Source organism: Diceros bicornis, chromosome 5, assembly GCF_020826845.1.
Source record: "Diceros bicornis minor isolate mBicDic1 chromosome 5, mDicBic1.mat.cur, whole genome shotgun sequence".
Taxonomy (NCBI): Eukaryota; Metazoa; Chordata; class Mammalia; order Perissodactyla; family Rhinocerotidae; genus Diceros; species Diceros bicornis.
This window is the reverse complement of record NC_080744.1, coordinates 2,947,228-2,959,030: the sequence shown is the minus strand read 5'-3', so window position 1 is coordinate 2,959,030 and position 11,803 is coordinate 2,947,228. Positions and strand designations below refer to the sequence as shown.

Genomic DNA, 11,803 nt, shown 5'->3' with positions numbered 1-11,803 from the left:
AGAAGTAGCATGTTTTGAATGCCCTCTGTCTTCTACACTGTGCTAGGCAGCAGGAAGGCGAGATGAGACTCTTGACCACACAGAGCAGACAGTCAAGACAGAGTCTCCACGTGGAAGCGGGCAGTCTCCACGCAGACTGAGCATCGCCAGGGTAGGAGAAAGACAGAACCGTGGGAGCACCCAGGCCTGCTCTCTAATCCAGACTTACAGGATAAGAATGATTCTCGAAAGAAATCCTTATCTAATTGCCTCATAATTGAAATTTAAAGATTTTCTATTACAAAGCTGGTTCCCTAAAAGAGATCAAAAGAATCTATTTACCTGAAAAATTCCTTGCAAATTAGAATTAGTTGTTTTGCACTTTCACATCTTTAAATAGACAAAGAGAAAGAAGGCTTTCAATATATATCTGTCTTTGAACAGATTTCTTCTGAAAGTGATTTACTGGCTATGATTAGTTCTCTGTAAACATCCAAAAAGAACAAAGTTTTAATACTTGAAATTATTCAGGAAAAAATAACCTGAACATCCTTATTAAAGGCACTTTGATAATGGCAGAGTACTGTTGCTAATCCTGATTAAAGCTCTTTATAATGCTCCAAAGAACAAAGAATGGAAAAGAATGATCTAAAAGAGAAACGTTGTAATCACCTTGATGCATTATTCTGTTTCTTTAGAGGATAAATGTTATACGAAGGTAAATCTATATTGGGAAGAAAGTTTTAGCCTACTTAACTTCACTAATATTTAATATTTATTGAGCATTAACAATATATATAGGGAGCTGCTTAAAATTTCAAGTTAGTCATGGTCTCTGGCAAAAGATGGTTATTTTATTCCTAACTGCATTTGGGTCCTGGCTATAACTCTTATAACACTATGCATCTTCTGTTAGAGATCTAAATGTTAATTGTTACAGAATTGTTAAATTCTTCACAGGTGACCTTAGACAAAGCAACTGCTAAGTGTTTATGGGCCCTAAACATCAAGCATAGTGATAGATGAAACTATTAGTATAAAATTATTTAAATATATAGAAAACTCAATGTAACCTATTTAAAAAAAATTAATAGCAAGGCTGCAGGATACAAACTCAATATGCAAAAATCAATTTAATTTCTATGTAATAACAACAAGCAATTGAAAATTGAAATTTTATAACAATACAATTTATAATAATCACAAATATTTGACATACTCAGGTAAACATCTGATAAAATACTGCAATATCTAAACACTACAAAATAGTGCTGAGAAAAATTTAAATGGAGAAATACACCATGTTGATGAGTCAAAGGACTTGATATTGTTACGATGTCCATTCTCTCAAATTCACCTATAGATTCAATACAATCTCAATCCACATCTCAGTGGGCTTTTTGGTAGAAACTGGCAAACTGATTCTAAAATCCTCATGGGCATGCAAAGGACCATGAGGTATGGAAATAGTCAAAACAACTTGGAAAAAACAAAGTTGGAGAAATAATACCACCTGATTTCAAGTCTTCTTATACATCTAGAGTAATCAAGACAGTGTGGTATTGCTGTAAAGACAGAAAAATAACGCAATCGAACAGAATGGAGATTCCAGAAATATACCCACACATATATGGACAATTGATTTTCAACAAAGTTGCAAAGACAATTTAGTAGAGAAAGGACAGTCTCTTCAACAAATAGTGATGGAAAAATTGGATGTCCATATACAAAAATTTAACTTCAATTTATACCTCACATCTTACATACAAATTAACTCAAAATGGATCATGAACAAAAATATAAAGGCTACAACTGTAAAAAAAAAAAAAGATGAAAATATAGGACAAAAATCTTTGTGACCTTGGGATGGGCAAAGGTTTCTTAGGCACAGAGGCAAAAGTAACAATCCATAACAGAAAACTGATAAATTAGACTTCATCAAAATTAAAATGTGCTCTTTCAAAGATACTGTTAAGAAAATGAAAAGACAAGCCACAAATGTGAGAAAACATTGCAAATCACATATCTGATAAAGGAATTTATCTAGAAGTATAATATCTTTAAAATTATTCCTTTTAAACATGCACCATTTATTGTCTGTCAATTATACCTCAATAAAGCTGTTTTAAACATTTCCTGAAATATTTCCACTTAGGTAATACTTCATTAAGTAAACTGCCTTCTATAAAATGTCACCTTCTGCTTCTCTAGTAGGGACAGTTACCATTATTTCCCAGAATAAAATGAAAATTCATTCTAAGCAGTTTTCAGGCCGTCTTCTGGAGTCTGATCAACTTTTGCAAACAGGAATGAAAATGTGTGTTGCCTTTTCACAAGGCTCTTCAGAGAAGCACTTATCTTCAAATGAGCATTAACCTGGGAAAGTACAATAATCAGACCCAGTTTTTAACCAAGTTCCAGAACAGTTTTTCTTAACTCATTTTCTCCTCTCAATTTTACCTACCATGCCCTTAGGTAGAAATAATTTCCACATATTCAGCCTGTCTCTTATCAATTCTACATTTCAAAGATTAGGTTTTCCTAGACTATTTGAGCAAAGAACAGAGAATTTTATTAGTAAATGTATAAACTTCCCTTGCGTCAGCAAGGACATTATATAATGTCAATAAAGACTGTACTCTCCTAATCCATTACCTCATCTGAACTCCTGCACCAGCAAAGATGGAACAATATAATTGTGTACTGAAAACTCTCCTTTAGCCAACCATGAGAAACAGTAATGTGTCTCTGAGCAGCAGAGAATTACAGAGCAAATATGATTACACGTAAATCACGGACACATTTGTAAATCTAATAAAACCAAGCAACAAACCATGCAGTGAAATTGGGAGTCAAACCAGGTGGGCATTGGCTTTAAGTGTCCATAGACAGAAAGAATTATTGGAAAAAAAGGTGAAGAAATGTGAGTGTAAGGTATGTTGACCTGAGGCCAAAGACTTATAAACCCATTCCTATATATATAGGGGGGTGCGGTTTCTAAGACGAATGTGCCTGAACCATTCCATGTGCTAAACGTGGCACTTCAACTCTGGATGTGTTTACCCAGCATGACTTGCAACACATCTGTAACACCAGAATTGTCATGCAGCTTCTGTGTCCAGAAATGAGAGTCAAGGAAAAAGGATCAAGAAGGGGAAGTTTGATGAGCTTGGTTATCTAAATGTAGCTCAACTTCCATTTAAAATAAAAATACCAATAGAATCTACACCTTACATCATGAAAAACAGATAAAAATACAATAGGCTTGTGTTGTCCTTTTAATTTTTCAAAGCACATAAGGTTTAACTTGCATGCAATTTTAGGATCCTGTAGGACCATTCTTTATTAAATGTTTCAAGACATTGTCTAATCTATTTAAAGCGGCAAGGCATTTTCAGCGCCAGGCCAGAGGGTTAACATTCTCTCAAGAAAAGCCATAATAACTCAAGTACAATTTTTATGTGATACACTCAAATTATTGTAACGAATGAGACAGCACCGTAAGTACTAGGGGGCATTTTCAAATGAATAATGGTTTAACATGAAAACGTAATTAAATCCCAGACAAAAGGAGTCAAAAATAATTTAGCAGCATTGTTAATATACAGTTAGTTGATTTGCTCATTCCATTTAATTTATTAGAGTCCACATTGTAAAATGAAGCCTAACTCAGGGGCAGCCAGTGGGATAAGCACAGCTACCCTCAGCTCATACCATCTCTTCCCGTGGAGACACGGACCTCAAGACTCTTAAATCATCCTGTTGACTGATTAACACAAAGGTACTCTGTATGAAAAGGTATTGAATTGAAAAACCCAGTCGTAGACACAACCACAGACAAGTCAGAGCTTTCTGCATCTCAGTTTTCCTTTATGTAAAATGAGATAATCATGGTGCCCAGGGAAAAATATAAGATCTAAAGTTCTGCATCATGTAATACTTAGGAAATACCAACCAAGAAGAGAATTAGTATTAAAAAAAAGAATTTGTTAACTCTTATATGAAAGACATTATAGAATTCAAAACTTAAAAGTTATAATAAATCCTATAATATTTGTTCCACACAATATTTCAAGCTCTTCTGTTTAAATTACCTAATAAAATGTACAACTGCATGTGACACTAGATTATAAAATATTAGCATCCAAAGGACTTCAGATGATATTTCTAAATGAAAATATGATTCTTCAGAGTTCTGTCCTAAACCCTCCACAGCCATATCTACTGCCCGCAAGTCAAGTCCAGTGTCCTTCGGAGCCCGTCTCAGTTTGTACCAACTGCTATTCTCCCTGTGTCCCTCTCAGTTTCCCCTGCAGCCCTGACTTGACTCTGCAGGAACACTTGCTCACTAACCCCCAGGAAAACCACACATTTCTATGCTTTTTTCTCTTCTCCACTTGGCAAGTTCCTATCTCTGCACCTGGTTGTCCTGTTACCTCTGCAGTGAAGGATCCTCTGATCCTTGTGGCAGAGGCACTTGTTCTCTCTGCTTACCGTGTAGTGAAGAGGACAGAGAAGCCAAGGTCCAGCAATAATTCGCATTTCCAGCCTCCACCACTGACCATCTGATTCCGAGGAACTCACCAGATCCCTCTAATCTTGGTTTCCTCATCTTTAAAGGACTTTAGTTCAGTCAATCCCTAATCACGTAACATGAGGGCCAGATCCGGAAGGTATGCAAGCTAGCAGACCAGAACCTAGCACACAATAGACTCTTAACCAATGGCAGCTATCACTGCTGGAGTTCCAAACGCCCTACACAGGAGTGCACTGTCCTGGCTTAACTACGTCCACCCCACACTAGGCCATCAGAGGGAAGGGTCATATTTAATGCTCTTTGAATTCTTAGTAAATAGCACAGGGCGTGGCAGAGGGTGGTCACTACCTGAAGGATGGATAGATGGACAGACGGATGAATATAAACCATAGAGCACAACATCTTATTTTATAGTTGAAGAAACCGAGGCCCAGTCTATTTAAGTGACTTGCTGTGGGCCACAGTTCTAGTCAACGGAAGAAAGGACGTGATGGAACACAGGTAGAAAGGATTTAGTTCAGGACCTTTCCTACTTGGGAACCGCATGTCCTCCACTCGGTGCTTTTTGGATGAAGTGGTAAATTAGGTAGGCCTGCTTTTCTCTAACATCCACGAGTCATGTGACCCAGGCTGGCCAGTCAGAGCCCCACTTCACCCCTGGGTCACTGTGATTGGTCCAGGGCAGAATTGTAGCTCAAGCAAGGACGTGAGAGTTCTTTAAAAGACCCCACTCTCCTCAGATCAATGCTGCTCTGAGAGCAAAGCTTAGCTGGAAGACAGAGTGGAGAGGGAAAAGAGAAGAGAATAAATGTCGCATCACTGGAAACTGCCTCGGGCTGCAGCTGAAGTTCCTGGTACTTCATTGCTTCACCTGTGAAAGTTGGGTTTCTAGCATCTGCAAGGGAGTAATGACCCTAATACGATTTGTTCCCTAATTTCTAGACCTGTGTTCTTCCTGAGTACCCTGATGTCTGCTAAATCATGACCAAATAATGTAAAATACCCATCAAAGACAAGCAGCTGTACACTAAGCTGATTTCTTCCTTTCCAGTGCTGAACCTGACGCATTTAACCTCAGTATCCACCAGTTAATAGAGTGCCCAAAATTTGAATAAGATGATATTGCTAAAGTCTGCTATTCACAAATATTACCCCTTACCATTTACAGAAATAATATTTTTAGTTGGTAAATTGCAACACTTGACAGTCATTTTTACTTTGTGTACAATGCTTACACAAAAGTATTCAACCCTGAGCTGGCGACAACTTTGTAATATTTAAAAACAGGTCTGTTCCATACAGTGCTATCAACACAATCCTCTCCCTGTCACTTACCTTTTGGAAACATTTCATTAATAGAAAGCAAGTTTTCAAATTAAGAGTGTAAAATAGGGGGCCGGCCCAGTAGCATAACGGTTAAGTTTGTGCTCTCCGCTTCAGCGGCCTGGGGTTCACGGGTTCAGATCCCAGGCACGGACATACACACCATTCATCAAGCCATGCTGTGGCAGCATCCCACATACAAAATAGAGGAAGATTGGCACACGTTAGCTCAGCGATAATCTGCCTCACCGAAAAAAAAAAAAGAATGTAAAATAAATAGGTTTTCCATCAGTGGGATATATTAAACTAGTTTACTTTCTTAAAGACAAATTTTTAAAATCCAAAATCTAAAACATTTAGTTTCATGAATTTTTCATAAATAGATCAATTTTAAATATTTGACCTAAATACAGTTTAAACTACTACTGAAATGTAGTACAGACTGGAATTTGACAAATGTCCTTTATAAACATGAATAAGTTAGGTATACACAGTGTGGCATTAATGGTTGAGATTTAAAACAAATTATCACTGTCTCCTTATACTCCTAGTATTTTATTGTTCCACAAATCCTTGAATTATTTGGTTGAATGATATTCACTATTTAATAAAAATGTTCTTTTCGGTAAGAAAAAAATATATAATCCAGTGTTTTAGAGTAACATATCAAAAATCAGAACACTTAAGCCAATTTCCACAGAAGAACTTTCCAAACCTTCATCTTTATTAATTATCCTTTCAAAAACTGAATGTTAGATTATGATTTGAAAAATCTCAATAAAATATTTGTCCTAATAAATATTTTAAAAATATTTATCCTAATAAATATTTTAAAAATATTATGTAATAGCATGCTAGTTAAACTAATTCTTCATCTTTCTAAAATGACTTTAAGTACTGTATCCTAGGGAGAATAGTTGCAGTTCCTCAGTCATTATTCTCGAGTAATTTTCATTGAAAACTAGATGCTCATGTTCTCTTTAAGTAGTTCCACCTATCTTAATTTACTCTAAAAAATTGCGTACGGTAAAGGCGTATTTAAAGCATTAATTCACTTGTTTCTTTCTTCCCTACAGTCCTTTTGTACCCCATGACCCTTATGCAGCCCTCATTGTCTCAGGGTGGAGCTGTCACAGAAAAACCACACAACAAATGAGGCAAATTATTGGCTTTCACTTTAATATACCAAAACCCAGGTATGACACAAATAAAACTGGAAGAATACTTGCTCTACAGGTTTTTCACATGCAACGGGATATAGAATTTTCATGGCAAGTGATGAGGAGGCAAGCTATAGAGTTCGATGTTAATGACCATCTCTCAAGAAGAGAATCGACACCCTGACCCTCTCCTGAGTCCCACATCTGGCATGCGGGGTTGAGAAACAGAGAGCTGAGAATGCCAGGACCTCAGATGGGTCTGGGGTTTGGAGAGCACAGAGGACAATTTCTTTTTTCCCCAATAAAGCTCCAGGAAGTTTTCCAGCCTTGTAGAGAAATCCCATTGTCCAGATGGTGAGGAGCAGTGATTAGAAATGCCTGCAGGACTCCAGGAATCTCATCCTGAGGGCAGCCTCACAGAGACTCAGCCCAGAGAGGCCGGTGGTGAGGACAGAGGGACATAGCAGCAGATGCCAGCGTGGACTGATAACGAGAGAACAGGCAGGACGGAGAATACACAGCATACACCTGCGGGGAAGGCCTTCTGCTTGGAGACGGGAGCGGGAGGAGGAGACGGGAGCGGGAGGAGGTGACCACGCGGCAGTGGGCTTCTAGCCCGACACCTGCTGTCATTTCCTGACCTCCCCTGCCACGACCTTGACACTGTGTCAGCCTGTTAGGATTGACATGCCACCCTGGAGAAAAGAGGGTGTGTCAGTTAGCTACTGCTGTGTAGCAAATTACCACCAATTTAGGGCACTTACCACCTGTTAGTTCACAGTCCTGTGGGTCGAAGTCTAGAGTGGCCACACTGAGTTCTCTGCTCAGGGTATTGCAGGCTGAAGTTACGATGTCTGCCAGGCTGGATTCTCGCCTGGAGGCTCGGGAAAAATCTGCTTCCGGGCTCATTGAGGTTGTTGGCAGAATTCATTTCCGTGTTCCCATAGGGCTGAGGGCCTTGCTCCCGGCCCGCTGCCAGCCAGGGGCTGCTCTCAGCTCTTGGAGACTGCCTGCATTCCTTGCCACGTGGCCGCTTCCATCTTTAATGCAATCCATGGAGAACCTCCCTCACATCAAATCCTTCTCCAGCTTCCAGTCTCTCTGACTTCTCTGTCTCTGGCTCTAGACCTGGATTTAAAGGACTCATGCGATTAGGTCAGAGTCACCCAAATAATCTCCCTCTCTTAAAGTCAGCTAATTTGGGACCTTAATTATATCTTCAAAATCCGTTCACAGCAGTCCCTAGATTAGTGCTTGACTGAATAACTGAGAGAGCACATGAGCTCTCGAGGGCAGGAATCGTGGGGTCTACTTAGAACTCTACCTGCCACACAGGTAGGTACTTAAAATTGTAATGCTTGGCCACCAGTCTTCTAGCCTTTTCTATCTTTAGCTAATTCTATTCCTAACCCTTTCTGGCATTATTTGCATCCTAAAACTTCGTTCACCTAAACCTGGAGCTATCCCATGTTATCTGTTTTCTTTAGCTCATGCCTACAACTGTTGAGTAGCAGGCTGGGATCAGGAAATGTCTAGTACTTAAGTCAGAGTCAGAGGTGGGTGAGGCTATTAGTTTTCTCTCCCTGACCAACGTCTTTACCACCTGGGTGATCCAACCTAGGAGAGGCCCAAGTCACGGGGTCAGAAGTGCACCTGGGGAAAGTTCAAGGCAGCAGCAGAGTCCTTAAGCTTCTACAAAAGCTAAGGAGGGACAGAAAGACTAGAAGGTGCTTTGAGTACTCTTGAATTCCACCCCCTGTAAGAATGCTCTGATCCTTCTAGACCAAAAGGGTTTCACCGTGAAATTGCTGCTTGAAAGAACTCTCCATTTTGACAGGCAGCTGAGAGCCAGTGTTTCCTGAGAAGGACAACTCCTGCCCTGTGAAAATAAAACAGAAAAACGCTGAAGACCTCTACACTGAGACCACCTCCCTCAGAAACACAAGCACACAATTAATTTACACCGGAGTAGGATTTTTAAACGTTAAAGTCTTAAGTTACAAATATAATTTGTCTGTATAGGGCTGTTGCTTTTACCTTAAAAAACAGAGTAAATCAGATTTCCAGTCATGTCTTTGCTCAGCTATAGTTATGCCCAACTATTACTCTTAATTATTCTGGCTCCATCCATGATGCCAAGAGCTCTTTCCATGAACCAAAATAAATACCCAGTCTCCTTTAGGAAGAGAGGGGACTGAATAAATTGATCAAAGACACTCTTTGATCAGCATTAGGAGCACCAAGCTGCTTCTAAATTTATTCAATTCTCACTTTGTTTTTAAAGAAGACTGAGCTATTTATTTCTGTCCTATGGGCAAACTCAGAATATAATGGAAAGAATGTCAGAGAGAATAAAGAAAAATGATGATATTTCCCAGCAGAATAAATACATCTCTTGCAAAAATCAAGTTACCAGAGTCACCCTAAGCCCCAGGTGATGGGCGGCTGTAAGACATAGACGTGAGCTGACAGCGCTGTGCGAGCTCGGCTAGATGAGGATTTAGACATACAATGAAGCAGCATCAGCATGTGATAATCTGGTTCTCCAATCCCTCAAGGTTACCTCAACCTTCCTAAAGGTGTGTATGTGTTTGGACCACATCCCACTCTGGGGTCCAGACACTCCTTCTCGACGGTGTGTACTCTGAGCTCTACTGCAGGGAGACAAACGGCCTCTCAATGTGCATATGGGGGAACATTGGGATTTCTGAACTGCTACTGCCACATCTGCCAGAGAATGAAGTTTCATTGGAGAAGGCTGCCTCACATTTAACAACTCGTGCACAGCAGTTTTTAAAAAATAGTTACTTGATATTAATCACTTAACAACAGATGAATACTGGCTGTCCTGAGTAATACTTCCAGATCCTGCCCCACAGACCTCCTCACTGTCCCCAAGTTCATCTTGGACATTCCCCACTCCAGGTCTCTGCTCACCCCTTCTCCACAAAATCGTTTATAGCCTTCCTAATGCGGCTTCCTAATTTTCATGAAGCTTCCACCCAAAACCTGAGTCCAAATGATTCCCCTCTTTTCTCGATTCCTTTAGCAGTTTTTATCTTCCCTACTCAGACTGACTGTTTCTGCTCCCCTACGAGGCTGGTAGCTCTCTCCATAGGTCCTTGCAGTAGGTTGAATAATGGCCACTCAAAGTTATCAAGGCCTAGTCCCTGGAGCTTGTAACTGTTCCCTTATCTGGATAAAGGGTCTGCCAATGTAATGAAGTTAAGGATTCTGAGGCGAGGAGACTGCCCTGGGTTATCCAGGAGGCCTCTAAACACCACCACAAGTGTCTTCGTGAAAGAGAAGCAAAGGGAGATGGCACGTACGCACAGAAGAGCGGCAACGCGCGGACAGAGGCGGAGACTGGAGTGATGCGGCTACAAACCAAGCAACGCCAACAGCTACCAGACGGGGGAAGATGCAAGAAACCAATTCTCCCCTCGATTCTGGAGGGGACACAGCCCTGCAGACGATGACTTCAGGCTTCTGGCCTCGGAAACTGTGAGAGGATATATTTCTGCTGCTTTAAGCCACCAGTTTGTGGTGACTAGTTACAGCAGACACAGGAAACTAATTTGGTCCACCAAATAAGTTTGTTGACTGACCCTTTGCTCCTCACAGAGGGAATATGATGCAGCATATAGATAGCCTTAGCCTGTCTTGATCAGACACCTGGACGTTTACAGCTCCATATTCACATCTAATAGGACAGACCAAAATTTGATAAGCCCCTATTATAAGAAAAATGTAATCCTCTCTTTGCAAGCTTATGCAGGTTCTGCTATTCCCAGGTAAAGTAGTGCTTTAGTTCATGAGTTTTTGAAACAAGAGACATGAGTTTCATTGTCAGCCCTTGCACTTGCTAGCTGTTTTAGGTTAGGCAATTCATTTGGCCTCTCCTTAAGCTTCTATTTTCTCGTTTATAAAAATCTGATAGCTTCCTAGGATTGCTGAGTGGATGAAATACTTCAGGTAAAGTGCAGTGACTGGCGCATGGTAAATGCTTTGTAAATGGCAGCCATTTTTATTATTGGGTTTCCTATAGTTTATTTGTTCAACAAATATTTACCAAAGGCCTCTTATGAGCTAGGCACTCTACTAGGAGCTGAGATTACAAGCTAAAGAAATAGACTTCCTCCAAAAATTAAAAATAGAACTACCATATGATCCAGCAATTCCACTTCTGGGAATTTATCCAAAGGAAATGAAAACACTAACTTGAAGAGATATCTGCACCCCCATGTTCATAGCAGCATTATTCACAATATAGCCAAGACATAGAAACAACCTAAGTGTCCATCGATGGATGGATGGATAAAGAAGTTGTGGTATGTATGTACAGTGGAATATTATTCAGCTGTAACAATTGAGGAAATCCTGCCATTTGCAACAACCTGGATGGACCTTGAGGTCTGTGAGGTCCACATCCTCGAGGGCATTATACCAAGTGAAATAAGTCAGACATAGAAAGACAAATACCATATGATCTCACTTATATGTAGAATTTAAACAAAACAAAAAAAGCTCAAACTCACAGAAAAAGAGATCAGATTTGTGGATATCAGAGGCAGGGGGGCAAGATGGGGGGAACTGGAGAAAGGTCGTCAGAAGGTCAAACTTCCAGTTAGAAATAAGTACTGAGGATGTAATGTACCACATGATGACTATAGCTAACACTGCAGTATGATATACAGGAAAGCTGTTCAGAGAGTAAATCCTAAGTGATCTCATCACAAGGAGAAAAATTTTTTTTCTTTTTTTTCTTTTTCTCTTTATCATATCTATATGAGATAATGGATGC

The 11,803-nt window shown here is 39.9% G+C and overlaps 1 long non-coding RNA gene across 1 annotated transcript; it reads right to left on the bottom strand.

The window, feature by feature from the left end:
• Positions 1–1,133: 1,133 nt before the first annotated feature.
• On the bottom strand, positions 1,134–9,795 carry LOC131405631 (uncharacterized). Its single transcript, XR_009219982.1, has 3 exons — positions 7,764–9,795; positions 5,852–6,079; positions 1,134–2,355 (listed from the first exon to the last, which is right to left on the bottom strand). It is a non-coding gene; the product is annotated as an uncharacterized LOC131405631 (long non-coding RNA).
• Positions 9,796–11,803: the final 2,008 nt, after the last annotated feature.